The sequence below is a fragment of the Pimephales promelas genome, chromosome 2, assembly GCF_988280905.1.
Source record: "Pimephales promelas chromosome 2, fPimPro1.hap1.1, whole genome shotgun sequence".
NCBI classification, from domain to species: Eukaryota; Metazoa; Chordata; class Actinopteri; order Cypriniformes; family Leuciscidae; genus Pimephales; species Pimephales promelas.
Genome location: NC_142770.1, coordinates 12,136,455 through 12,164,006, shown reverse-complemented (window position 1 = coordinate 12,164,006; position 27,552 = coordinate 12,136,455).

Here is a 27,552-nt window from a genome sequence, read left to right as displayed (position 1 = left end):
CAAAACTCTGTATTCTGATAGAGGGCCATAAGACTTAGACCTGAGTGCAAAAATGGAGGCTCTAGCACCTTCCAGAGCTGAGATATCGAAACTCAAAAATTCGTCCCGAAAAAAAAACGACAGTGGTACCCCTTACGTTTTTTTTTTTTGGGCGAAAAATTAAGTTTCTCCAATCTTCCCAAAACTCTGGATTCTGATAGAGGGCCATGAGACTTAGACCTGAGTGCAAAAATGGAGGCTCTAGCCCCTTCCAGAGCTGAGATATCGAAACTCAAAAATTCGGCCCGAAAAAAAAACGACAGTGGTACCCCTTACGTTTTTTTTTTTTGGGCGAAAAATTAAGTTTCTCCAATCTTCCCAAAACTCTGTATTCTGATAGAGGGCCATGAGACTTAGATCTGAGTGCAAAAATGGAGGCTCTAGCACCTTCCAGAGCTGAGATATCGAAACTCAAAAATTCGTCCCGAAAAAAAAACGACAGTGGTACCCCTTACGTTTTTTTTTTTTGGGCGAAAAATTAAGTTTCTCCAATCTTCCCAAAACTCTGGATTCTGATAGAGGGCCATGAGACTTAGACCTGAGTGCAAAAATGGAGGCTCTAGCCCCTTCCAGAGCTGAGATATCGAAACTCAAAAATTCGCCCCGAAAAAAAAACGACAGTGGTACCCCTTACGTTTTTTTTTTTTGGGCGAAAAATTAAGTTTCTCCAATCTTCCCAAAACTCTGGATTCTGATAGAGGGCCATGAGACTTAGACCTGAGTGCAAAAATGGAGGCTCTAGCCCCTTCCAGAGCTGAGATATCGAAACTCAAAAATTCGTGCCGAAAAAAAAACGACAGTGGTACCCCTTACGTTTTTTTTTTTTTTGGGCGAAAAATTAAGTTTCTCCAATCTTCCCAAAACTCTGGATTCTGATAGAGGGCCATGAGACTTAGACCTGAGTGCAAAAATGGAGGCTCTAGCCCCTTCCAGAGCTGAGATATCGAAACTCAAAAATTCGGCCCGAAAAAAAAACGACAGTGGTACCCCTTACGTTTTTTTTTTGGGCGAAAAATTAAGTTTCTCCAATCTTCCCAAAACTCTGGATTCTGATAGAGGGCCATGAGACTTAGACCTGAGTGCAAAAATGGAGGCTCTAGCCCCTTCCAGAGCTGAGATTTCGAAACTCAAAAATTCGCCCCGAAAAAAAAACGACAGTGGTACCCCTTACGTTTTTTTTTGGGCGAAAAATTAAGTTTCTCCAATCTTCCCAAAACTCTGGATTCTGATAGAGGGCCATGAGACTTAGACATGAGTGCAAAAATGGAGGCTCTAGCCCCTTCCAGAGCTGAGATATCGAAACTCAAAAATTCGGCCCGAAAAAAAAACGACAGTGGTACCCCTTACGTTTTTTTTTTTGGGGCGAAAAATTAAGTTTCTCCAATCTTCCCAAAACTCTGGATTCTGATAGAGGGCCATGAGACTTAGACCTGAGTGCAAAAATGGAGGCTCTAGCCCCTTCCAGAGCTGAGATATCGAAACTCAAAAATTCGGCCCAAAAAAAAAACGACAGTGGTACCCCTTACGTTTTTTTTTTTGGGCGAAAAATTAAGTTTCTCCAATCTTTCCAAAACTCTGGATTCTGATAGAGGGCCATGAGACTTAGACCTGAGTGCAAAAATGGAGACTCTAGCACCTTCCAGAGCTGAGATATCGAAACTCAAAAATTCGTCCCGAAAAAAAAACGACAGTGGTACCCCTTACGTTTTTTTTTTTTGGGCGAAAAATTAAGTTTCTCCAATCTTCCCAAAACTCTGGATTCTGATAGAGGGCCATGAGACTTAGACCTGAGTGCAAAAATGGAGGCTCTAGCCCCTTCCAGAGCTGAGATATCGAAACTCAAAAATTCGGTCCGAAAAAAAAAACGACAGTGGTACCCCTTACGTTTTTTTTTTTTTGGGCGAAAAATTAAGTTTCTCCAATCTTCCCAAAACTCTGGATTCTGATAGAGGGCCATGAGACTTAGACCTGAGTGCAAAAATGGAGGCTCTAGCACCTTCCAGAGCTGAGATATCGAAACTCAAAAATTCGTCCCGAAAAAAAAAACGACAGTGGTACCCCTTACGTTTTTTTTTTTTTGGGCGAAAAATTAAGTTTCTCCAATCTTCCCAAAACTCTGGATTCTGATAGAGGGCCATGAGACTTAGACCTGAGTGCAAAAATGGAGGCTCTAGCCCCTTCCAGAGCTGAGATATCGAAACTCAAAAATTCGTCCCGAAAAAAAAAACGACAGTGGTACCCCTTACGTTTTTTTTTTTTTGGGCGAAAAATTAAGTTTCTCCAATCTTCCCAAAACTCTGGATTCTGATAGAGGGCCATGAGACTTAGACCTGAGTGCAAAAATGGAGGCTCTAGCCCCTTCCAGAGCTGAGATATCGAAACTCAAAAATTCGGCCCGAAAAAAAAACGACAGTGGTACCCCTTACGTTTTTTTTTTTTGGGCGAAAAATTAAGTTTCTCCAATCTTCCCAAAACTCTGGATTCTGATAGAGGGCCATGAGACTTAGACCTGAGTGCAAAAATGGAGGCTCTAGCCCCTTCCAGAGCTGAGATATCGAAACTCAAAAATTCGGCCCAAAAAAAAAACGACAGTGGTACCCCTTACGTTTTTTTTTTGGGCGAAAAATTAAGTTTCTCCAATCTTCCCAAAACTCTGGATTCTGATAGAGGGCCATGAGACTTAGACCTGACTGCAAAAATTGAGGCTCTAGCCCCTTCCAGAGCTGAGATATCGAAACTCAAAAATTCGGCCCGAAAAAAAAACGACAGTGGTACCCCTTACGTTTTTTTTTTTGGGCGAAAAATTAAGTTTCTCCAATCTTCCCAAAACTCTGGATTCTGATAGAGGGCCATGAGACTTAGACCTGACTGCAAAAATTGAGGCTCTAGCCCCTTCCAGAGCTGAGATATCGAAACTCAAAAATTCGGCCCGAAAAAAAAACGACAGTGGTACCCCTTACGTTTTTTTTTTTTGGGCGAAAAATTAAGTTTCTCCAATCTTCCCAAAACTCTGGATTCTGATAGAGGGCCATGAGACTTAGACCTGAGTGCAAAAATGGAGGCTCTAGCACCTTCCAGAGCTGAGATATCGAAACTCAAAAATTCGTCCCGAAAAAAAAACGACAGTGGTACCCCTTACGTTTTTTTTTTTTTGGGCGAAAAATTAAGTTTCTCCAATCTTCCCAAAACTCTGGATTCTGATAGAGGGCCATGAGACTTAGACCTGAGTGCAAAAATGGAGGCTCTAGCCCCTTCCAGAGCTGAGATATCGAAACTCAAAAATTCGGCCCGAAAAAAAAAACGACAGTGGTACCCCTTACGTTTTTTTTTTTTTTTGGGCGAAAAATTAAGTTTCTCCAATCTTCCCAAAACTCTGGATTCTGATAGAGGGCCATGAGACTTAGACCCGAGTGCAAAAATGGAGGCTCTAGCCCCTTCCAGAGCTGAGATATCGAAACTCAAAAATTCGGCCCGAAAAAAAAACGACAGTGGTACCCCTTACGTTTTTTTTTTTTTTTTGGGCGAAAAATTAAGTTTCTCCAATCTTCCCAAAACTCTGGATTCTGATAGAGGGCCATGAGACTTAGACCCGAGTGCAAAAATGGAGGCTCTAGCCCCTTCCAGAGCTGAGATATCGAAACTCAAAAATTCGTCCCGAAAAAAAAACGACAGTGGTACCCCTTACGTTTTTTTTTTTTGGGCGAAAAATTAAGTTTCTCCAATCTTCCCAAAACTCTGGATTCTGATAGAGGGCCATGAGACTTAGACCTGAGTGCAAAAATGGAGGCTCTAGCCCCTTCCAGAGCTGAGATATCGAAACTCAAAAATTCGTCCCGAAAAAAAAACGACAGTGGTACCCCTTACGTTTTTTTTTTTTGGGCGAAAAATTAAGTTTCTCCAATCTTCCCAAAACTCTGGATTCTGATAGAGGGCCATGAGACTTAGACCTGAGTGCAAAAATGGAGGCTCTAGCCCCTTCCAGAGCTGAGATATCGAAACTCAAAAATTCGGCCCGAAAAAAAAACGACAGTGGTACCCCTTACGTTTTTTTTTTTTGGGGCGAAAAATTAAGTTTCTCCAATCTTCCCAAAACTCTGGATTCTGATAGAGGGCCATGAGACTTAGACCTGAGTGCAAAAATGGAGGCTCTAGCCCCTTCCAGAGCTGAGATATCGAAACTCAAAAATTCGTCCCGAAAAAAAAACGACAGTGGTACCCCTTACGTTTTTTTTTTTTGGGGCGAAAAATTAAGTTTCTCCAATCTTTCCAAAACTCTGGATTCTGATAGAGGGTCATGAGACTTAGACCTGAGTGCAAAAACGGAGGCTCTATCCCCTTCCAGAGCTGAGATATCGAAACTCAAAAATTCGGCCCAAAAAAAAAAACGACAGTGGTACCCCTTACGTTTTTTTTTTTTGGGCGAAAAATTAAGTTTCTCCAATCTTCCCAAAACTCTGGATACTGATAGAGGGTCGTGAGACTTAGACCTGAGTGCAAAAATGGAGGCTCTAGCCCCTTCCAGAGCTGAGATATCGAAACTCAAAAATTCGGCCCGAAAAAAAAACGACAGTGGTACCCCTTACGTTTTGTTTTTTTTTGGGCGAAAAATTAAGTTTCTCCAATCTTCCCAAAACTCTGGATTCTGATAGAGGGCCATGAGACTTAGACCCGAGTGCAAAAATGGAGGCTCTAGCCCCTTACCAGAGCTGAGATATCGAAACTCAAAAATTTGTCCCGAAAAAAAAAAATGACAGTGGTACCCCTTACGTTTTTTTTTTTTGGGTGAAAAATTAAGTTTCTCCAATCTTCCCAAAACTCTCGATTCTGATAGAGGGCCATGAGACTTAGACCTGAGTGCAAAAATGGAGGCTCTAGCCCCTTCCAGAGCTGAGATATCGAAACTCAAAAATTCGGCCCGAAAAAAAAACGACAGTGGTACCCCTTACGTTTTTTTTTTTGGGCGAAAAATTAAGTTTCTCCAATCTTCCCAAAACTCTGGATTCTGATAGAGGGCCATGAGACTTAGACCTGAGTGCAAAAATGGAGGCTCTAGCCCCTTCCAGAGCTGAGATATCGAAACTCAAAAATTCGCCCCGAAAAAAAAACGACAGTGGTACCCCTTACTTTTTTTTTTTTTTGGGCGAAAAATTAAGTTTCTCCAATCTTCCCAAAACTCTGGATTCTGATAGAGGGCCATGAGACTTAGACCTGAGTGCAAAAATGGAGGCTCTAGCCCCTTCCAGAGCTGAGATATCGAAACTCAAAAATTCGTGCCGAAAAAAAAAAGACAGGGGCACCCATTACGTTTTTTTTTTTTTGGGCGAAAAATTAAGTTTCTCCAATCTTCCCAAAACTCTGTATTCTGATAGAGGGCCATGAGACTTAGACCTGAGTGCAAAAATGGAGGCTCTAGCACCTTCCAGAGCTGAGATATCGAAACTCAAAAATTCGTCCCGAAAAAAAAACGACAGTGGTACCCCTTACGTTTTTTTTTTTTGGGCGAAAAATTAAGTTTCTCCAATCTTCCCAAAACTCTGGATTCTGATAGAGGGCCATGAGACTTAGACCTGAGTGCAAAAATGGAGGCTCTAGCCCCTTCCAGAGCTGAGATATCGAAACTCAAAAATTCGTGCCGAAAAAAAAACGACAGTGGTACCCCTTACGTTTTTTTTTTTTGGGCGAAAAATTAAGTTTCTCCAATCTTCCCAAAACTCTGGATTCTGATAGAGGGCCATGAGACTTAGACCTGAGTGCAAAAATGGAGGCTCTAGCCCCTTCCGGAGCTGAGATATCGAAACTCAAAAATTCGGCCCGAAAAAAAAAACGACAGTGGTACCCCTTACGTTTTTTTTTTTTTTGGGCGAAAAATTAAGTTTCTCCAATCTTCCCAAAACTCTGGATTCTGATAGAGGGCCATGAGACTTAGACCCGAGTGCAAAAATGGAGGCTCTAGCCCCTTCCAGAGCTGAGATATCGAAACTCAAAAATTCGGCCCGAAAAAAAAACGACAGTGGTACCCCTTACGTTTTTTTTTTTTTTTTGGGCGAAAAATTAAGTTTCTCCAATCTTCCCAAAACTCTGGATTCTGATAGAGGGCCATGAGACTTAGACCCGAGTGCAAAAATGGAGGCTCTAGCCCCTTCCAGAGCTGAGATATCGAAACTCAAAAATTCGTCCCGAAAAAAAAACGACAGTGGTACCCCTTACGTTTTTTTTTTTTGGGCGAAAAATTAAGTTTCTCCAATCTTCCCAAAACTCTGGATTCTGATAGAGGGCCATGAGACTTAGACCTGAGTGCAAAAATGGAGGCTCTAGCCCCTTCCAGAGCTGAGATATCGAAACTCAAAAATTCGGCCCGAAAAAAAAACGACAGTGGTACCCCTTACGTTTTTTTTTTTTGGGCGAAAAATTAAGTTTCTCCAATCTTCCCAAAACTCTGGATTCTGATAGAGGGCCATGAGACTTAGACCTGAGTGCAAAAATGGAGGCTCTAGCCCCTTCCAGAGCTGAGATATCGAAACTCAAAAATTCGCCCCGAAAAAAAAACGACAGTGGTACCCCTTACTTTTTTTTTTTTTGGGCGAAAAATTAAGTTTCTCCAATCTTCCCAAAACTCTGTATTCTGATAGAGGGCCATGAGACTTAGACCTGAGTGCAAAAATGGAGGCTCTAGCACCTTCCAGAGCTGAGATATCGAAACTCAAAAATTCGTCCCGAAAAAAAAACGACAGTGGTACCCCTTACGTTTTTTTTTTTTGGGCGAAAAATTAAGTTTCTCCAATCTTCCCAAAACTCTGGATTCTGATAGAGGGCCATGAGACTTAGACCTGAGTGCAAAAATGGAGGCTCTAGCCCCTTCCAGAGCTGAGATATCGAAACTCAAAAATTCGTGCCGAAAAAAAAACGACAGTGGTACCCCTTACGTTTTTTTTTTTTGGGCGAAAAATTAAGTTTCTCCAATCTTCCCAAAACTCTGGATTCTGATAGAGGGCCATGAGACTTAGACCTGAGTGCAAAAATGGTGGCTCTAGCCCCTTCCAGAGCTGAGATATCGAAACTCAAAAATTCGCCCCGAAAAAAAAACGACAGTGGTACCCCTTACGTTTTTTTTTTGGGCGAAAAATTAAGTTTCTCCAATCTTCACAAAACTCTGGATTCTGATAGAGGGCCATGAGACTTAGACCTGAGTGCAAAAATGGAGGCTCTAGCCCCTTCCAGAGCTGAGATATCGAAACTCAAAAATTCGTCCCGAAAAAAAAACGACAGTGGTACCCCTTACGTTTTTTTTTTTTTGGGCGAAAAATTAAGTTTCTCCAATCTTCCCAAAACTCTGGATTCTGATAGAGGGTCATGAGACTTAGACCTGAGTGCAAAAATGGAGGCTCTAGCCCCTTCCAGAGCTGAGATATCGAAACTCAAAAATTCGGCCCGAAAAAAAAAACGACAGTGGTACCCCTTACGTTTTTTTTTTTGGGCGAAAAATTAAGTTTCTCCAATCTTCCCAAAACTCTGGATTCTGATAGAGGGCCATGAGACTTAGACCCGAGTGCAAAAATGGAGGCTCTAGCCCCTTCCAGAGCTGAGATATCGAAACTCAAAAATTTGTCCCGAAAAAAAAACGACAGTGGTACCCCTTACGTTTTTTTTTTTTTGGGCGAAAAATTAAGTTTCTCCAATCTTCCCAAAACTCTGGATTCTGATAGAGGGCCATGAGACTTAGACCTGAGAGCAAAAATGGAGGCTCTAGCCCCTTCCAGAGCTGAGATATCGAAACTCAAAAATTCGGCCCAAAAAAAAAACGACAGTGGTACCCCTTACGTTTTTTTTTTTTTGGGCGAAAAAATAAGTTTCTCCAATCTTCCCAAAACTCTGGATTCTGATAGAGGGCCATGAGACTTAGACCTGAGAGCAAAAATGGAGGCTCTAGCCCCTTCCAGAGCTGAGATATCGAAACTCAAAAATTCGGCCCAAAAAAAAACGACAGTGGTACCCCTTACGTTTTTTTTTTTTTGGGCGAAAAATTAAGTTTCTCCAATCTTCCCAAAACTCTGGATTCTGATAGAGGGCCATGAGACTTAGACCTGAGTGCAAAAATGGAGGCTCTAGCCCCTTCCAGAGCTGAGATATCGAAACTCAAAAATTCGTCCCGAAAAAAAAACGACAGTGGTACCCCTTACGTTTTTTTTTTTTTGGGCGAAAAATTAAGTTTCTCCAATCTTCCCAAAACTCTGGATTCTGATAGAGGGTCAAAAGACTTAGACCTGAGTGCAAAAATGGAGGCTCTAGCCCCTTCCAGAGCTGAGATATCGAAACTCAAAAATTCGGCCCGAAAAAAAAAAACGACAGTGGTACCCCTTACGTTTTTTTTTTGGGCGAAAAATTAAGTTTCTCCAATCTTCCCAAAACTCTGGATTCTGATAGAGGGCCATGAGACTTAGACCTGAGTGCAAAAATGGAGGCTCTAGCCCCTTCCAGAGCTGAGATATCGAAACTCAAAAATTCGGCCCGAAAAAAAAACGACAGTGGTACCCCTTACGTTTTTTTTTTTTGGGCGAAAAATTAAGTTTCTCCAATCTTCCCAAAACTCTGGATTCTGATAGAGGGTCATGAGACTTAGACCTGAGTGCAAAAATGGAGGCTCTAGCCCCTTCCAGAGCTGAGATATCGAAACTCAAAAATTCGGCCCGAAAAAAAAAACGACAGTGGTACCCCTTACGTTTTTTTTTTTTGGGCGAAAAATTAAGTTTCTCCAATCTTCCCAAAACTCTGGATTCTGATAGAGGGCCATGAGACTTAGACCTGAGTGCAAAAATGGAGGCTCTAGCCCCTTCCAGAGCTGAGATATCGAAACTCAAAAATTCGTCCCGAAAAAAAAAAACGACAGTGGTACCCCTTACGTTTTTTTTTTTGGGCGAAAAATTAAGTTTCTCCAATCTTCCCAAAACTCTGGATTCTGATAGAGGGCCATGAGACTTAGACCTGAGTGCAAAAATGGAGGCTCTAGCCCCTTCCAGAGCTGAGATATCGAAACTCAAAAATTTGGCCCGAAAAAAAAACGACAGTGGTACCCCTTACGTTTTTTTTTTTGGGCGAAAAATTAAGTTTCTCCAATCTTCCCAAAACTCTGGATTCTGATAGAGGGCCATGAGACTTAGACCTGAGTGCAAAAATGGAGGCTCTAGCCCCTTCCAGAGCTGAGATATCGAAACTCAAAAATTCGTCCCGAAAAAAAAAAACGACAGTGGTACCCCTTACGTTTTTTTTTTTTTTGGCGAAAAATTAAGTTTCTCCAATCTTCCCAAAACTCTGGATTCTGATAGAGGGCCATGAGACTTAGACCTGAGTGCAAAAATGGAGGCTCTAGCCCCTTCCAGAGCTGAGATATCGAAACTCAAAAATTCGTGCCGAAAAAAAAAACGACAGTGGTACCCCTTACGTTTTTTTTTTTGGGCGAAAAATTACGTTTCTCCAATCTTCCCAAAACTCTGGATTCTGATAGAGGGCCATGAGACTTAGACCTGAGTGCAAAAATGGAGGCTCTAGCCCCTTCCAGAGCTGAGATATCGAAACTCAAAAATTCGGCCCGAAAAAAAAACGACAGTGGTACCCCTTACGTTTTTTTTTTTTTGGGCGAAAAATTAAGTTTCTCCAATCTTCCCAAAACTCTGGATTCTGATAGAGGGCCATGAGACTTAGACCTGAGTGCAAAAATGGAGGCTCTAGCCCCTTCCAGAGCTGAGATATCGAAACTCAAAAATTCGCCCCGAAAAAAAAACGACAGTGGTACCCCTTACGTTTTTTTTTTTTTTGGGCGAAAAATTAAGTTTCTCCAATCTTCCCAAAACTCTGGATTCTGATAGAGGGCCATGAGACTTAGACCTGAGTGCAAAAATGGAGGCTCTAGCCCCTTCCAGAGCTGAGATATCGAAACTCAAAAATTCGGCCCGAAAAAAAAACGACAGTGGTACCCCTTACGTTTTTTTTTTTTGGGCGAAAAATTAAGTTTCTCCAATCTTCCCAAAACTCTGTATTCTGATAGAGGGCCATGAGACTTAGACCTGAGTGCAAAAATGGAGGCTCTAGCACCTTCCAGAGCTGAGATATCGAAACTCAAAAATTCGTCCCGAAAAAAAAACGACAGTGGTACCCCTTACGTTTTTTTTTTTGGGCGAAAAATTAAGTTTCTCCAATCTTCCCAAAACTCTGGATTCTGATAGAGGGCCATGAGACTTAGACCTGAGTGCAAAAATGGAGGCTCTAGCCCCTTCCAGAGCTGAGATATCGAAACTCAAAAATTCGCCCCGAAAAAAAAACGACAGTGGTACCCCTTACGTTTTTTTTTTTTGGGCGAAAAATTAAGTTTCTCCAATCTTCCCAAAACTCTGGATTCTGATAGAGGGCCATGAGACTTAGACCTGAGTGCAAAAATGGAGGCTCTAGCCCCTTCCAGAGCTGAGATATCGAAACTCAAAAATTCGTGCCGAAAAAAAAACGACAGTGGTACCCCTTACGTTTTTTTTTTTTTTTGGGCGAAAAATTAAGTTTCTCCAATCTTCCCAAAACTCTGGATTCTGATAGAGGGCCATGAGACTTAGACCTGAGTGCAAAAATGGAGGCTCTAGCCCCTTCCAGAGCTGAGATATCGAAACTAAAAAATTCGGCCCGAAAAAAAAACGACAGTGGTACCCCTTACGTTTTTTTTTTGGGCGAAAAATTAAGTTTCTCCAATCTTCCCAAAACTCTGGATTCTGATAGAGGGCCATGAGACTTAGACCTGAGTGCAAAAATGGAGGCTCTAGCCCCTTCCAGAGCTGAGATTTCGAAACTCAAAAATTCGCCCCGAAAAAAAAACGACAGTGGTACCCCTTACGTTTTTTTTTGGGCGAAAAATTAAGTTTCTCCAATCTTCCCAAAACTCTGGATTCTGATAGAGGGCCATGAGACTTAGACATGAGTGCAAAAATGGAGGCTCTAGCCCCTTCCAGAGCTGAGATATCGAAACTCAAAAATTCGGCCCGAAAAAAAAACGACAGTGGTACCCCTTACGTTTTTTTTTTTGGGGCGAAAAATTAAGTTTCTCCAATCTTCCCAAAACTCTGGATTCTGATAGAGGGCCATGAGACTTAGACCTGAGTGCAAAAATGGAGGCTCTAGCCCCTTCCAGAGCTGAGATATCGAAACTCAAAAATTCGGCCCAAAAAAAAAACGACAGTGGTACCCCTTACGTTTTTTTTTTTGGGCGAAAAATTAAGTTTCTCCAATCTTTCCAAAACTCTGGATTCTGATAGAGGGCCATGAGACTTAGACCTGAGTGCAAAAATGGAGGCTCTAGCCCCTTCCAGAGCTGAGATATCGAAACTCAAAAATTCGGCCCGAAAAAAAAACGACAGTGGTACCCCTTACGTTTTTTTTTTTTTGGGCGAAAAATTAAGTTTCTCCAATCTTCCCAAAACTCTGTATTCTGATAGAGGGCCATAAGACTTAGACCTGAGTGCAAAAATGGAGGCTCTAGCACCTTCCAGAGCTGAGATATCGAAACTCAAAAATTCGTCCCGAAAAAAAAACGACAGTGGTACCCCTTACGTTTTTTTTTTTTGGGCGAAAAATTAAGTTTCTCCAATCTTCCCAAAACTCTGGATTCTGATAGAGGGCCATGAGACTTAGACCTGAGTGCAAAAATGGAGGCTCTAGCCCCTTCCAGAGCTGAGATATCGAAACTCAAAAATTCGGCCCGAAAAAAAAACGACAGTGGTACCCCTTACGTTTTTTTTTTTTGGGCGAAAAATTAAGTTTCTCCAATCTTCCCAAAACTCTGTATTCTGATAGAGGGCCATGAGACTTAGATCTGAGTGCAAAAATGGAGGCTCTAGCACCTTCCAGAGCTGAGATATCGAAACTCAAAAATTCGTCCCGAAAAAAAAACGACAGTGGTACCCCTTACGTTTTTTTTTTTTGGGCGAAAAATTAAGTTTCTCCAATCTTCCCAAAACTCTGGATTCTGATAGAGGGCCATGAGACTTAGACCTGAGTGCAAAAATGGAGGCTCTAGCCCCTTCCAGAGCTGAGATATCGAAACTCAAAAATTCGCCCCGAAAAAAAAACGACAGTGGTACCCCTTACGTTTTTTTTTTTTGGGCGAAAAATTAAGTTTCTCCAATCTTCCCAAAACTCTGGATTCTGATAGAGGGCCATGAGACTTAGACCTGAGTGCAAAAATGGAGGCTCTAGCCCCTTCCAGAGCTGAGATATCGAAACTCAAAAATTCGTGCCGAAAAAAAAACGACAGTGGTACCCCTTACGTTTTTTTTTTTTTTGGGCGAAAAATTAAGTTTCTCCAATCTTCCCAAAACTCTGGATTCTGATAGAGGGCCATGAGACTTAGACCTGAGTGCAAAAATGGAGGCTCTAGCCCCTTCCAGAGCTGAGATATCGAAACTCAAAAATTCGGCCCGAAAAAAAAACGACAGTGGTACCCCTTACGTTTTTTTTTTGGGCGAAAAATTAAGTTTCTCCAATCTTCCCAAAACTCTGGATTCTGATAGAGGGCCATGAGACTTAGACCTGAGTGCAAAAATGGAGGCTCTAGCCCCTTCCAGAGCTGAGATTTCGAAACTCAAAAATTCGCCCCGAAAAAAAAACGACAGTGGTACCCCTTACGTTTTTTTTTGGGCGAAAAATTAAGTTTCTCCAATCTTCCCAAAACTCTGGATTCTGATAGAGGGCCATGAGACTTAGACATGAGTGCAAAAATGGAGGCTCTAGCCCCTTCCAGAGCTGAGATATCGAAACTCAAAAATTCGGCCCGAAAAAAAAACGACAGTGGTACCCCTTACGTTTTTTTTTTTGGGGCAAAAAATTAAGTTTCTCCAATCTTCCCAAAACTCTGGATTCTGATAGAGGGCCATGAGACTTAGACCTGAGTGCAAAAATGGAGGCTCTAGCCCCTTCCAGAGCTGAGATATCGAAACTCAAAAATTCGGCCCAAAAAAAAAACGACAGTGGTACCCCTTACGTTTTTTTTTTTGGGCGAAAAATTAAGTTTCTCCAATCTTTCCAAAACTCTGGATTCTGATAGAGGGCCATGAGACTTAGACCTGAGTGCAAAAATGGAGACTCTAGCACCTTCCAGAGCTGAGATATCGAAACTCAAAAATTCGTCCCGAAAAAAAAACGACAGTGGTACCCCTTACGTTTTTTTTTTTTGGGCGAAAAATTAAGTTTCTCCAATCTTCCCAAAACTCTGGATTCTGATAGAGGGCCATGAGACTTAGACCTGAGTGCAAAAATGGAGGCTCTAGCCCCTTCCAGAGCTGAGATATCGAAACTCAAAAATTCGGTCCGAAAAAAAAAACGACAGTGGTACCCCTTACGTTTTTTTTTTTTTTGGGCGAAAAATTAAGTTTCTCCAATCTTCCCAAAACTCTGGATTCTGATAGAGGGCCATGAGACTTAGACCTGAGTGCAAAAATGGAGGCTCTAGCACCTTCCAGAGCTGAGATATCGAAACTCAAAAATTCGTCCCGAAAAAAAAAACGACAGTGGTACCCCTTACGTTTTTTTTTTTTTGGGCGAAAAATTAAGTTTCTCCAATCTTCCCAAAACTCTGGATTCTGATAGAGGGCCATGAGACTTAGACCTGAGTGCAAAAATGGAGGCTCTAGCCCCTTCCAGAGCTGAGATATCGAAACTCAAAAATTCGTCCCGAAAAAAAAAACGACAGTGGTACCCCTTACGTTTTTTTTTTTTTGGGCGAAAAATTAAGTTTCTCCAATCTTCCCAAAACTCTGGATTCTGATAGAGGGCCATGAGACTTAGACCTGAGTGCAAAAATGGAGGCTCTAGCCCCTTCCAGAGCTGAGATATCGAAACTCAAAAATTCGGCCCGAAAAAAAAACGACAGTGGTACCCCTTACGTTTTTTTTTTTTGGGCGAAAAATTAAGTTTCTCCAATCTTCCCAAAACTCTGGATTCTGATAGAGGGCCATGAGACTTAGACCTGAGTGCAAAAATGGAGGCTCTAGCCCCTTCCAGAGCTGAGATATCGAAACTCAAAAATTCGGCCCAAAAAAAAAACGACAGTGGTACCCCTTACGTTTTTTTTTTTGGGCGAAAAATTAAGTTTCTCCAATCTTCCCAAAACTCTGGATTCTGATAGAGGGCCATGAGACTTAGACCTGACTGCAAAAATTGAGGCTCTAGCCCCTTCCAGAGCTGAGATATCGAAACTCAAAAATTCGGCCCGAAAAAAAAACGACAGTGGTACCCCTTACGTTTTTTTTTTTGGGCGAAAAATTAAGTTTCTCCAATCTTCCCAAAACTCTGGATTCTGATAGAGGGCCATGAGACTTAGACCTGACTGCAAAAATTGAGGCTCTAGCCCCTTCCAGAGCTGAGATATCGAAACTCAAAAATTCGGCCCGAAAAAAAAACGACAGTGGTACCCCTTACGTTTTTTTTTTTTGGGCGAAAAATTAAGTTTCTCCAATCTTCCCAAAACTCTGGATTCTGATAGAGGGCCATGAGACTTAGACCTGAGTGCAAAAATGGAGGCTCTAGCACCTTCCAGAGCTGAGATATCGAAACTCAAAAATTCGTCCCGAAAAAAAAACGACAGTGGTACCCCTTACGTTTTTTTTTTTTTGGGCGAAAAATTAAGTTTCTCCAATCTTCCCAAAACTCTGGATTCTGATAGAGGGCCATGAGACTTAGACCTGAGTGCAAAAATGGAGGCTCTAGCCCCTTCCAGAGCTGAGATATCGAAACTCAAAAATTCGGCCCGAAAAAAAAAACGACAGTGGTACCCCTTACGTTTTTTTTTTTTTTTGGGCGAAAAATTAAGTTTCTCCAATCTTCCCAAAACTCTGGATTCTGATAGAGGGCCATGAGACTTAGACCCGAGTGCAAAAATGGAGGCTCTAGCCCCTTCCAGAGCTGAGATATCGAAACTCAAAAATTCGGCCCGAAAAAAAAACGACAGTGGTACCCCTTACGTTTTTTTTTTTTTTTTGGGCGAAAAATTAAGTTTCTCCAATCTTCCCAAAACTCTGGATTCTGATAGAGGGCCATGAGACTTAGACCCGAGTGCAAAAATGGAGGCTCTAGCCCCTTCCAGAGCTGAGATATCGAAACTCAAAAATTCGTCCCGAAAAAAAAACGACAGTGGTACCCCTTACGTTTTTTTTTTTTGGGCGAAAAATTAAGTTTCTCCAATCTTCCCAAAACTCTGGATTCTGATAGAGGGCCATGAGACTTAGACCTGAGTGCAAAAATGGAGGCTCTAGCCCCTTCCAGAGCTGAGATATCGAAACTCAAAAATTCGTCCCGAAAAAAAAACGACAGTGGTACCCCTTACGTTTTTTTTTTTTTGGGCGAAAAATTAAGTTTCTCCAATCTTCCCAAAACTCTGGATTCTGATAGAGGGCCATGAGACTTAGACCTGAGTGCAAAAATGGAGGCTCTAGCCCCTTCCAGAGCTGAGATATCGAAACTCAAAAATTCGGCCCGAAAAAAAAACGACAGTGGTACCCCTTACGTTTTTTTTTTTTGGGGCGAAAAATTAAGTTTCTCCAATCTTCCCAAAACTCTGGATTCTGATAGAGGGCCATGAGACTTAGACCTGAGTGAAAAATGGAGGCTCTAGCCCCTTCCAGAGCTGAGATATCGAAACTCAAAAATTCGTCCCGAAAAAAAAACGACAGTGGTACCCCTTACGTTTTTTTTTTTTGGGGCGAAAAATTAAGTTTCTCCAATCTTTCCAAAACTCTGGATTCTGATAGAGGGTCATGAGACTTAGACCTGAGTGCAAAAATGGAGGCTCTATCCCCTTCCAGAGCTGAGATATCGAAACTCAAAAATTCGGCCCAAAAAAAAAACGACAGTGGTACCCCTTACGTTTTTTTTTTTTGGGCGAAAAATTAAGTTTCTCCAATCTTCCCAAAACTCTGGATACTGATAGAGGGTCGTGAGACTTAGACCTGAGTGCAAAAATGGAGGCTCTAGCCCCTTCCAGAGCTGAGATATCGAAACTCAAAAATTCGGCCCGAAAAAAAAACGACAGTGGTACCCCTTACGTTTTGTTTTTTTTTGGGCGAAAAATTAAGTTTCTCCAATCTTCCCAAAACTCTGGATTCTGATAGAGGGCCATGAGACTTAGACCCGAGTGCAAAAATGGAGGCTCTAGCCCCTTACCAGAGCTGAGATATCGAAACTCAAAAATTTGTCCCGAAAAAAAAAAATGACAGTGGTACCCCTTACGTTTTTTTTTTTTGGGTGAAAAATTAAGTTTCTCCAATCTTCCCAAAACTCTCGATTCTGATAGAGGGCCATGAGACTTAGACCTGAGTGCAAAAATGGAGGCTCTAGCACCTTCCAGAGCTGAGATATCGAAACTCAAAAATTCGTCCCGAAAAAAAAACGACAGTGGTACCCCTTACGTTTTTTTTTTTTGGGCGAAAAATTAAGTTTCTCCAATCTTCCCAAAACTCTGGATTCTGATAGAGGGCCATGAGACTTAGACCTGAGTGCAAAAATGGAGGCTCTAGCCCCTTCCAGAGCTGAGATATCGAAACTCAAAAATTCGTGCCGAAAAAAAAACGACAGTGGTACCCCTTACGTTTTTTTTTTTTGGGCGAAAAATTAAGTTTCTCCAATCTTCCCAAAACTCTGGATTCTGATAGAGGGCCATGAGACTTAGACCTGAGTGCAAAAATGGAGGCTCTAGCCCCTTCCGGAGCTGAGATATCGAAACTCAAAAATTCGGCCCGAAAAAAAAAACGACAGTGGTACCCCTTACGTTTTTTTTTTTTTGGGCGAAAAATTAAGTTTCTCCAATCTTCCCAAAACTCTGGATTCTGATAGAGGGCCATGAGACTTAGACCCGAGTGCAAAAATGGAGGCTCTAGCCCCTTCCAGAGCTGAGATATCGAAACTCAAAAATTCGGCCCGAAAAAAAAACGACAGTGGTACCCCTTACGTTTTTTTTTTTTTTTGGGCGAAAAATTAAGTTTCTCCAATCTTCCCAAAACTCTGGATTCTGATAGAGGGCCATGAGACTTAGACCCGAGTGCAAAAATGGAGGCTCTAGCCCCTTCCAGAGCTGAGATATCGAAACTCAAAAATTCGTCCCGAAAAAAAAACGACAGTGGTACCCCTTACGTTTTTTTTTTTTGGGCGAAAAATTAAGTTTCTCCAATCTTCCCAAAACTCTGGATTCTGATAGAGGGCCATGAGACTTAGACCTGAGTGCAAAAATGGAGGCTCTAGCCCCTTCCAGAGCTGAGATATCGAAACTCAAAAATTCGGCCCGAAAAAAAAACGACAGTGGTACCCCTTACGTTTTTTTTTTTTGGGCGAAAAATTAAGTTTCTCCAATCTTCCCAAAACTCTGGATTCTGATAGAGGGCCATGAGACTTAGACCTGAGTGCAAAAATGGAGGCTCTAGCCCCTTCCAGAGCTGAGATATCGAAACTCAAAAATTCGCCCCGAAAAAAAAACGACAGTGGTACCCCTTACTTTTTTTTTTTTTGGGCGAAAAATTAAGTTTCTCCAATCTTCCCAAAACTCTGTATTCTGATAGAGGGCCATGAGACTTAGACCTGAGTGCAAAAATGGAGGCTCTAGCACCTTCCAGAGCTGAGATATCGAAACTCAAAAATTCGTCCCGAAAAAAAAACGACAGTGGTACCCCTTACGTTTTTTTTTTTTGGGCGAAAAATTAAGTTTCTCCAATCTTCCCAAAACTCTGGATTCTGATAGAGGGCCATGAGACTTAGACCTGAGTGCAAAAATGGAGGCTCTAGCCCCTTCCAGAGCTGAGATATCGAAACTCAAAAATTCGTGCCGAAAAAAAAACGACAGTGGTACCCCTTACGTTTTTTTTTTTTGGGCGAAAAATTAAGTTTCTCCAATCTTCCCAAAACTCTGGATTCTGATAGAGGGCCATGAGACTTAGACCTGAGTGCAAAAATGGTGGCTCTAGCCCCTTCCAGAGCTGAGATATCGAAACTCAAAAATTCGCCCCGAAAAAAAAACGACAGTGGTACCCCTTACGTTTTTTTTTTGGGCGAAAAATTAAGTTTCTCCAATCTTCACAAAACTCTGGATTCTGATAGAGGGCCATGAGACTTAGACCTGAGTGCAAAAATGGAGGCTCTAGCCCCTTCCAGAGCTGAGATATCGAAACTCAAAAATTCGTCCCGAAAAAAAAACGACAGTGGTACCCCTTACGTTTTTTTTTTTTTTGGGCGAAAAATTAAGTTTCTCCAATCTTCCCAAAACTCTGGATTCTGATAGAGGGTCATGAGACTTAGACCTGAGTGCAAAAATGGAGGCTCTAGCCCCTTCCAGAGCTGAGATATCGAAACTCAAAAATTCGGCCCGAAAAAAAAAACGACAGTGGTACCCCTTACGTTTTTTTTTTTGGGCGAAAAATTAAGTTTCTCCAATCTTCCCAAAACTCTGGATTCTGATAGAGGGCCATGAGACTTAGACCCGAGTGCAAAAATGGAGGCTCTAGCCCCTTCCAGAGCTGAGATATCGAAACTCAAAAATTTGTCCCGAAAAAAAAACGACAGTGGTACCCCTTACGTTTTTTTTTTTTTTGGGCGAAAAATTAAGTTTCTCCAATCTTCCCAAAACTCTGGATTCTGATAGAGGGCCATGAGACTTAGACCTGAGAGCAAAAATGGAGGCTCTAGCCCCTTCCAGAGCTGAGATATCGAAACTCAAAAATTCGGCCCAAAAAAAAAACGACAGTGGTACCCCTTACGTTTTTTTTTTTTTGGGCGAAAAAATAAGTTTCTCCAATCTTCCCAAAACTCTGGATTCTGATAGAGGGCCATGAGACTTAGACCTGAGAGCAAAAATGGAGGCTCTAGCCCCTTCCAGAGCTGAGATATCGAAACTCAAAAATTCGGCCCAAAAAAAAACGACAGTGGTACCCCTTACGTTTTTTTTTTTTTGGGCGAAAAATTAAGTTTCTCCAATCTTCCCAAAACTCTGGATTCTGATAGAGGGCCATGAGACTTAGACCTGAGTGCAAAAATGGAGGCTCTAGCCCCTTCCAGAGCTGAGATATCGAAACTCAAAAATTCGTCCCGAAAAAAAAACGACAGTGGTACCCCTTACGTTTTTTTTTTTTTGGGCGAAAAATTAAGTTTCTCCAATCTTCCCAAAACTCTGGATTCTGATAGAGGGTCAAAAGACTTAGACCTGAGTGCAAAAATGGAGGCTCTAGCCCCTTCCAGAGCTGAGATATCGAAACTCAAAAATTCGGCCCGAAAAAAAAAAACGACAGTGGTACCCCTTACGTTTTTTTTTTGGGCGAAAAATTAAGTTTCTCCAATCTTCCCAAAACTCTGGATTCTGATAGAGGGCCATGAGACTTAGACCTGAGTGCAAAAATGGAGGCTCTAGCCCCTTCCAGAGCTGAGATATCGAAACTCAAAAATTCGGCCCGAAAAAAAAACGACAGTGGTACCCCTTACGTTTTTTTTTTTTTGGGCGAAAAATTAAGTTTCTCCAATCTTCCCAAAACTCTGGATTCTGATAGAGGGTCATGAGACTTAGACCTGAGTGCAAAAATGGAGGCTCTAGCCCCTTCCAGAGCTGAGATATCGAAACTCAAAAATTCGGCCCGAAAAAAAAAACGACAGTGGTACCCCTTACGTTTTTTTTTTTTGGGCGAAAAATTAAGTTTCTCCAATCTTCCCAAAACTCTGGATTCTGATAGAGGGCCATGAGACTTAGACCTGAGTGCAAAAATGGAGGCTCTAGCCCCTTCCAGAGCTGAGATATCGAAACTCAAAAATTCGTCCCGAAAAAAAAAAACGACAGTGGTACCCCTTACGTTTTTTTTTTTGGGCGAAAAATTAAGTTTCTCCAATCTTCCCAAAACTCTGGATTCTGATAGAGGGCCATGAGACTTAGACCTGAGTGCAAAAATGGAGGCTCTAGCCCCTTCCAGAGCTGAGATATCGAAACTCAAAAATTTGGCCCGAAAAAAAAACGACAGTGGTACCCCTTACGTTTTTTTTTTTGGGCGAAAAATTAAGTTTCTCCAATCTTCCCAAAACTCTGGATTCTGATAGAGGGCCATGAGACTTAGACCTGAGTGCAAAAATGGAGGCTCTAGCCCCTTCCAGAGCTGAGATATCGAAACTCAAAAATTCGTCCCGAAAAAAAAAAACGACAGTGGTACCCCTTACGTTTTTTTTTTTTTTGGCGAAAAATTAAGTTTCTCCAATCTTCCCAAAACTCTGGATTCTGATAGAGGGCCATGAGACTTAGACCTGAGTGCAAAAATGGAGGCTCTAGCCCCTTCCAGAGCTGAGATATCGAAACTCAAAAATTCGTGCCGAAAAAAAAAACGACAGTGGTACCCCTTACGTTTTTTTTTTTGGGCGAAAAATTACGTTTCTCCAATCTTCCCAAAACTCTGGATTCTGATAGAGGGCCATGAGACTTAGACCTGAGTGCAAAAATGGAGGCTCTAGCCCCTTCCAGAGCTGAGATATCGAAACTCAAAAATTCGGCCCGAAAAAAAAACGACAGTGGTACCCCTTACGTTTTTTTTTTTTTGGGCGAAAAATTAAGTTTCTCCAATCTTCCCAAAACTCTGGATTCTGATAGAGGGCCATGAGACTTAGACCTGAGTGCAAAAATGGAGGCTCTAGCCCCTTCCAGAGCTGAGATATCGAAACTCAAAAATTCGCCCCGAAAAAAAAACGACAGTGGTACCCCTTACGTTTTTTTTTTTTTTGGGCGAAAAATTAAGTTTCTCCAATCTTCCCAAAACTCTGGATTCTGATAGAGGGCCATGAGACTTAGACCTGAGTGCAAAAATGGAGGCTCTAGCCCCTTCCAGAGCTGAGATATCGAAACTCAAAAATTCGGCCCGAAAAAAAAACGACAGTGGTACCCCTTACGTTTTTTTTTTTTTGGGCGAAAAATTAAGTTTCTCCAATCTTCCCAAAACTCTGTATTCTGATAGAGGGCCATGAGACTTAGACCTGAGTGCAAAAATGGAGGCTCTAGCACCTTCCAGAGCTGAGATATCGAAACTCAAAAATTCGTCCCGAAAAAAAAACGACAGTGGTACCCCTTACGTTTTTTTTTTTGGGCGAAAAATTAAGTTTCTCCAATCTTCCCAAAACTCTGGATTCTGATAGAGGGCCATGAGACTTAGACCTGAGTGCAAAAATGGAGGCTCTAGCCCCTTCCAGAGCTGAGATATCGAAACTCAAAAATTCGGCCCGAAAAAAAAACGACAGTGGTACCCCTTACGTTTTTTTTTTTTGGGCGAAAAATTAAGTTTCTCCAATCTTCCCAAAACTCTGTATTCTGATAGAGGGCCATGAGACTTAGATCTGAGTGCAAAAATGGAGGCTCTAGCACCTTCCAGAGCTGAGATATCGAAACTCAAAAATTCGTCCCGAAAAAAAAACGACAGTGGTACCCCTTACGTTTTTTTTTTTGGGCGAAAAATTAAGTTTCTCCAATCTTCCCAAAACTCTGGATTCTGATAGAGGGCCATGAGACTTAGACCTCAGTGCAAAAATGGAGGCTCTAGCCCCTTCCAGAGCTGAGATATCGAAACTCAAAAATTCGCCCCGAAAAAAAAACGACAGTGGTACCCCTTACGTTTTTTTTTTTTGGGCGAAAAATTAAGTTTCTCCAATCTTCCCAAAACTCTGGATTCTGATAGAGGGCCATGAGACTTAGACCTGAGTGCAAAAATGGAGGCTCTAGCCCCTTCCAGAGCTGAGATATCGAAACTCAAAAATTCGTGCCGAAAAAAAAACGACAGTGGTACCCCTTACGTTTTTTTTTTTTTTGGGCGAAAAATTAAGTTTCTCCAATCTTCCCAAAACTCTGGATTCTGATAGAGGGCCATGAGACTTAGACCTGAGTGCAAAAATGGAGGCTCTAGCCCCTTCCAGAGCTGAGATATCGAAACTCAAAAATTCGGCCCGAAAAAAAAACGACAGTGGTACCCCTTACGTTTTTTTTTTTGGGCGAAAAATTAAGTTTCTCCAATCTTCCCAAAACTCTGGATTCTGATAGAGGGCCATGAGACTTAGACCTGAGTGCAAAAATGGAGGCTCTAGCCCCTTCCAGAGCTGAGATTTCGAAACTCAAAAATTCGCCCCGAAAAAAAAACGACAGTGGTACCCCTTACGTTTTTTTTTGGGCGAAAAATTAAGTTTCTCCAATCTTCCCAAAACTCTGGATTCTGATAGAGGGCCATGAGACTTAGACCTGAGTGCAAAAATGGAGGCTCTAGCCCCTTCCAGAGCTGAGATATCGAAACTCAAAAATTCGGCCCGAAAAAAAAACGACAGTGGTACCCCTTACGTTTTTTTTTTTGGGGCGAAAAATTAAGTTTCTCCAATCTTCCCAAAACTCTGGATTCTGATAGAGGGCCATGAGACTTAGACCTGAGTGCAAAAATGGAGGCTCTAGCCCCTTCCAGAGCTGAGATATCGAAACTCAAAAATTCGGCCCAAAAAAAAAACGACAGTGGTACCCCTTACGTTTTTTTTTTTGGGCGAAAAATTAAGTTTCTCCAATCTTTCCAAAACTCTGGATTCTGATAGAGGGCCATGAGACTTAGACCTGAGTGCAAAAATGGAGACTCTAGCACCTTCCAGAGCTGAGATATCGAAACTCAAAAATTCGTCCCGAAAAAAAAACGACAGTGGTACCCCTTACGTTTTTTTTTTTTGGGCGAAAAATTAAGTTTCTCCAATCTTCCCAAAACTCTGGATTCTGATAGAGGGCCATGAGACTTAGACCTGAGTGCAAAAATGGAGGCTCTAGCCCCTTCCAGAGCTGAGATATCGAAACTCAAAAATTCGGTCCGAAAAAAAAAACGACAGTGGTACCCCTTACGTTTTTTTTTTTTTGGGCGAAAAATTAAGTTTCTCCAATCTTCCCAAAACTCTGGATTCTGATAGAGGGCCATGAGACTTAGACCTGAGTGCAAAAATGGAGGCTCTAGCACCTTCCAGAGCTGAGATATCGAAACTCAAAAATTCGTCCCGAAAAAAAAAACGACAGTGGTACCCCTTACGTTTTTTTTTTTTTGGGCGAAAAATTAAGTTTCTCCAATCTTCCCAAAACTCTGGATTCTGATAGAGGGCCATGAGACTTAGACCTGAGTGCAAAAATGGAGGCTCTAGCCCCTTCCAGAGCTGAGATATCGAAACTCAAAAATTCGTCCCGAAAAAAAAAACGACAGTGGTACCCCTTACGTTTTTTTTTTTTTGGGCGAAAAATTAAGTTTCTCCAATCTTCCCAAAACTCTGGATTCTGATAGAGGGCCATGAGACTTAGACCTGAGTGCAAAAATGGAGGCTCTAGCCCCTTCCAGAGCTGAGATATCGAAACTCAAAAATTCGGCCCGAAAAAAAAACGACAGTGGTACCCCTTACGTTTTTTTTTTTTGGGCGAAAAATTAAGTTTCTCCAATCTTCCCAAAACTCTGGATTCTGATAGAGGGCCATGAGACTTAGACCTGAGTGCAAAAATGGAGGCTCTAGCCCCTTCCAGAGCTGAGATATCGAAACTCAAAAATTCGGCCCAAAAAAAAAACGACAGTGGTACCCCTTACGTTTTTTTTTTTGGGCGAAAAATTAAGTTTCTCCAATCTTCCCAAAACTCTGGATTCTGATAGAGGGCCATGAGACTTAGACCTGACTGCAAAAATTGAGGCTCTAGCCCCTTCCAGAGCTGAGATATCGAAACTCAAAAATTCGGCCCGAAAAAAAAACGACAGTGGTACCCCTTACGTTTTTTTTTTTGGGCGAAAAATTAAGTTTCTCCAATCTTCCCAAAACTCTGGATTCTGATAGAGGGCCATGAGACTTAGACCTGACTGCAAAAATTGAGGCTCTAGCCCCTTCCAGAGCTGAGATATCGAAACTCAAAAATTCGGCCCGAAAAAAAAACGACAGTGGTACCCCTTACGTTTTTTTTTTTTGGGCGAAAAATTAAGTTTCTCCAATCTTCCCAAAACTCTGGATTCTGATAGAGGGCCATGAGACTTAGACCTGAGTGCAAAAATGGAGGCTCTAGCACCTTCCAGAGCTGAGATATCGAAACTCAAAAATTCGTCCCGAAAAAAAAACGACAGTGGTACCCCTTACGTTTTTTTTTTTTGGGCGAAAAATTAAGTTTCTCCAATCTTCCCAAAACTCTGGATTCTGATAGAGGGCCATGAGACTTAGACCTGAGTGCAAAAATGGAGGCTCTAGCCCCTTCCAGAGCTGAGATATCGAAACTCAAAAATTCGGCCCGAAAAAAAAAACGACAGTGGTACCCCTTACGTTTTTTTTTTTTTTTGGGCGAAAAATTAAGTTTCTCCAATCTTCCCAAAACTCTGGATTCTGATAGAGGGCCATGAGACTTAGACCCGAGTGCAAAAATGGAGGCTCTAGCCCCTTCCAGAGCTGAGATATCGAAACTCAAAAATTCGGCCCGAAAAAAAAACGACAGTGGTACCCCTTACGTTTTTTTTTTTTTTTTGGGCGAAAAATTAAGTTTCTCCAATCTTCCCAAAACTCTGGATTCTGATAGAGGGCCATGAGACTTAGACCCGAGTGCAAAAATGGAGGCTCTAGCCCCTTCCAGAGCTGAGATATCGAAACTCAAAAATTCGTCCCGAAAAAAAAACGACAGTGGTACCCCTTACGTTTTTTTTTTTGGGCGAAAAATTAAGTTTCTCCAATCTTCCCAAAACTCTGGATTCTGATAGAGGGCCATGAGACTTAGACCTGAGTGCAAAAATGGAGGCTCTAGCCCCTTCCAGAGCTGAGATATCGAAACTCAAAAATTCGTCCCGAAAAAAAAACGACAGTGGTACCCCTTACGTTTTTTTTTTTTGGGCGAAAAATTAAGTTTCTCCAATCTTCCCAAAACTCTGGATTCTGATAGAGGGCCATGAGACTTAGACCTGAGTGCAAAAATGGAGGCTCTAGCCCCTTCCAGAGCTGAGATATCGAAACTCAAAAATTCGGCCCGAAAAAAAAACGACAGTGGTACCCCTTACGTTTTTTTTTTTTGGGGCGAAAAATTAAGTTTCTCCAATCTTCCCAAAACTCTGGATTCTGATAGAGGGCCATGAGACTTAGACCTGAGTGCAAAAATGGAGGCTCTAGCCCCTTCCAGAGCTGAGATATCGAAACTCAAAAATTCGTCCCGAAAAAAAAACGACAGTGGTACCCCTTACGTTTTTTTTTTTTGGGGCGAAAAATTAAGTTTCTCCAATCTTTCCAAAACTCTGGATTCTGATAGAGGGTCATGAGACTTAGACCTGAGTGCAAAAATGGAGGCTCTATCCCCTTCCAGAGCTGAGATATCGAAACTCAAAAATTCGGCCCAAAAAAAAAAACGACAGTGGTACCCCTTACGTTTTTTTTTTTTGGGCGAAAAATTAAGTTTCTCCAATCTTCCCAAAACTCTGGATACTGATAGAGGGTCGTGAGACTTAGACCTGAGTGCAAAAATGGAGGCTCTAGCCCCTTCCAGAGCTGAGATATCGAAACTCAAAAATTCGGCCCGAAAAAAAAACGACAGTGGTACCCCTTACGTTTTTTTTTTTTTTGGGCGAAAAATTAAGTTTCTCCAATCTTCCCAAAACTCTGGATTCTGATAGAGGGCCATGAGACTTAGACCCGAGTGCAAAAATGGAGGCTCTAGCCCCTTACCAGAGCTGAGATATCGAAACTCAAAAATTTGTCCCGAAAAAAAAAAATGACAGTGGTACCCCTTACGTTTTTTTTTTTGGGTGAAAAATTAAGTTTCTCCAATCTTCCCAAAACTCTCGATTCTGATAGAGGGCCATGAGACTTAGACCTGAGTGCAAAAATGGAGGCTCTAGCCCCTTCCAGAGCTGAGATATCGAAACTCAAAAATTCGGCCCGAAAAAAAAACGACAGTGGTACCCCTTACGTTTTTTTTTTTGGGCGAAAAATTAAGTTTCTCCAATCTTCCCAAAACTCTGGATTCTGATAGAGGGCCATGAGACTTAGACCTGAGTGCAAAAATGGAGGCTCTAGCACCTTCCAGAGCTGAGATATCGAAACTCAAAAATTCGTCCCGAAAAAAAAACGACAGTGGTACCCCTTACGTTTTTTTTTTTTTGGGCGAAAAATTAAGTTTCTCCAATCTTCCCAAAACTCTGGATTCTGATAGAGGGCCATGAGACTTAGACCTGAGTGCAAAAATGGAGGCTCTAGCCCCTTCCAGAGCTGAGATATCGAAACTCAAAAATTCGTGCCGAAAAAAAAACGACAGTGGTACCCCTTACGTTTTTTTTTTTTGGGCGAAAAATTAAGTTTCTCCAATCTTCCCAAAACTCTGGATTCTGATAGAGGGCCATGAGACTTAGACCTGAGTGCAAAAATGGAGGCTCTAGCCCCTTCCGGAGCTGAGATATCGAAACTCAAAAATTCGGCCCGAAAAAAAAAACGACAGTGGTACCCCTTACGTTTTTTTTTTTTTGGGCGAAAAATTAAGTTTCTCCAATCTTCCCAAAACTCTGGATTCTGATAGAGGGCCATGAGACTTAGACCCGAGTGCAAAAATGGAGGCTCTAGCCCCTTCCAGAGCTGAGATATCGAAACTCAAAAATTCGGCCCGAAAAAAAAACGACAGTGGTACCCCTTACGTTTTTTTTTTTTTTTGGGCGAAAAATTAAGTTTCTCCAATCTTCCCAAAACTCTGGATTCTGATAGAGGGCCATGAGACTTAGACCCGAGTGCAAAAATGGAGGCTCTAGCCCCTTCCAGAGCTGAGATATCGAAACTCAAAAATTCGTCCCGAAAAAAAAACGACAGTGGTACCCCTTACGTTTTTTTTTTTTGGGCGAAAAATTAAGTTTCTCCAATCTTCCCAAAACTCTGGATTCTGATAGAGGGCCATGAGACTTAGACCTGAGTGCAAAAATGGAGGCTCTAGCCCCTTCCAGAGCTGAGATATCGAAACTCAAAAATTCGGCCCGAAAAAAAAACGACAGTGGTACCCCTTACGTTTTTTTTTTTGGGCGAAAAATTAAGTTTCTCCAATCTTCCCAAAACTCTGGATTCTGATAGAGGGCCATGAGACTTAGACCTGAGTGCAAAAATGGAGGCTCTAGCCCCTTCCAGAGCTGAGATATCGAAACTCAAAAATTCGCCCCGAAAAAAAAACGACAGTGGTACCCCTTACTTTTTTTTTTTTTTGGGCGAAAAATTAAGTTTCTCCAATCTTCCCAAAACTCTGGATTCTGATAGAGGGCCATGAGACTTAGACCTGAGTGCAAAAATGGAGGCTCTAGCCCCTTCCAGAGCTGAGATATCGAAACTCAAAAATTCGTGCCGAAAAAAAAACGACAGTGGTACCCCTTACGTTTTTTTTTTTTTTGGGCGAAAAATTAAGTTTCTCCAATCTTCCCAAAACTCTGGATTCTGATAGAGGGCCATGAGACTTAGACCTGAGTGCAAAAATGGAGGCTCTAGCCCCTTCCAGAGCTG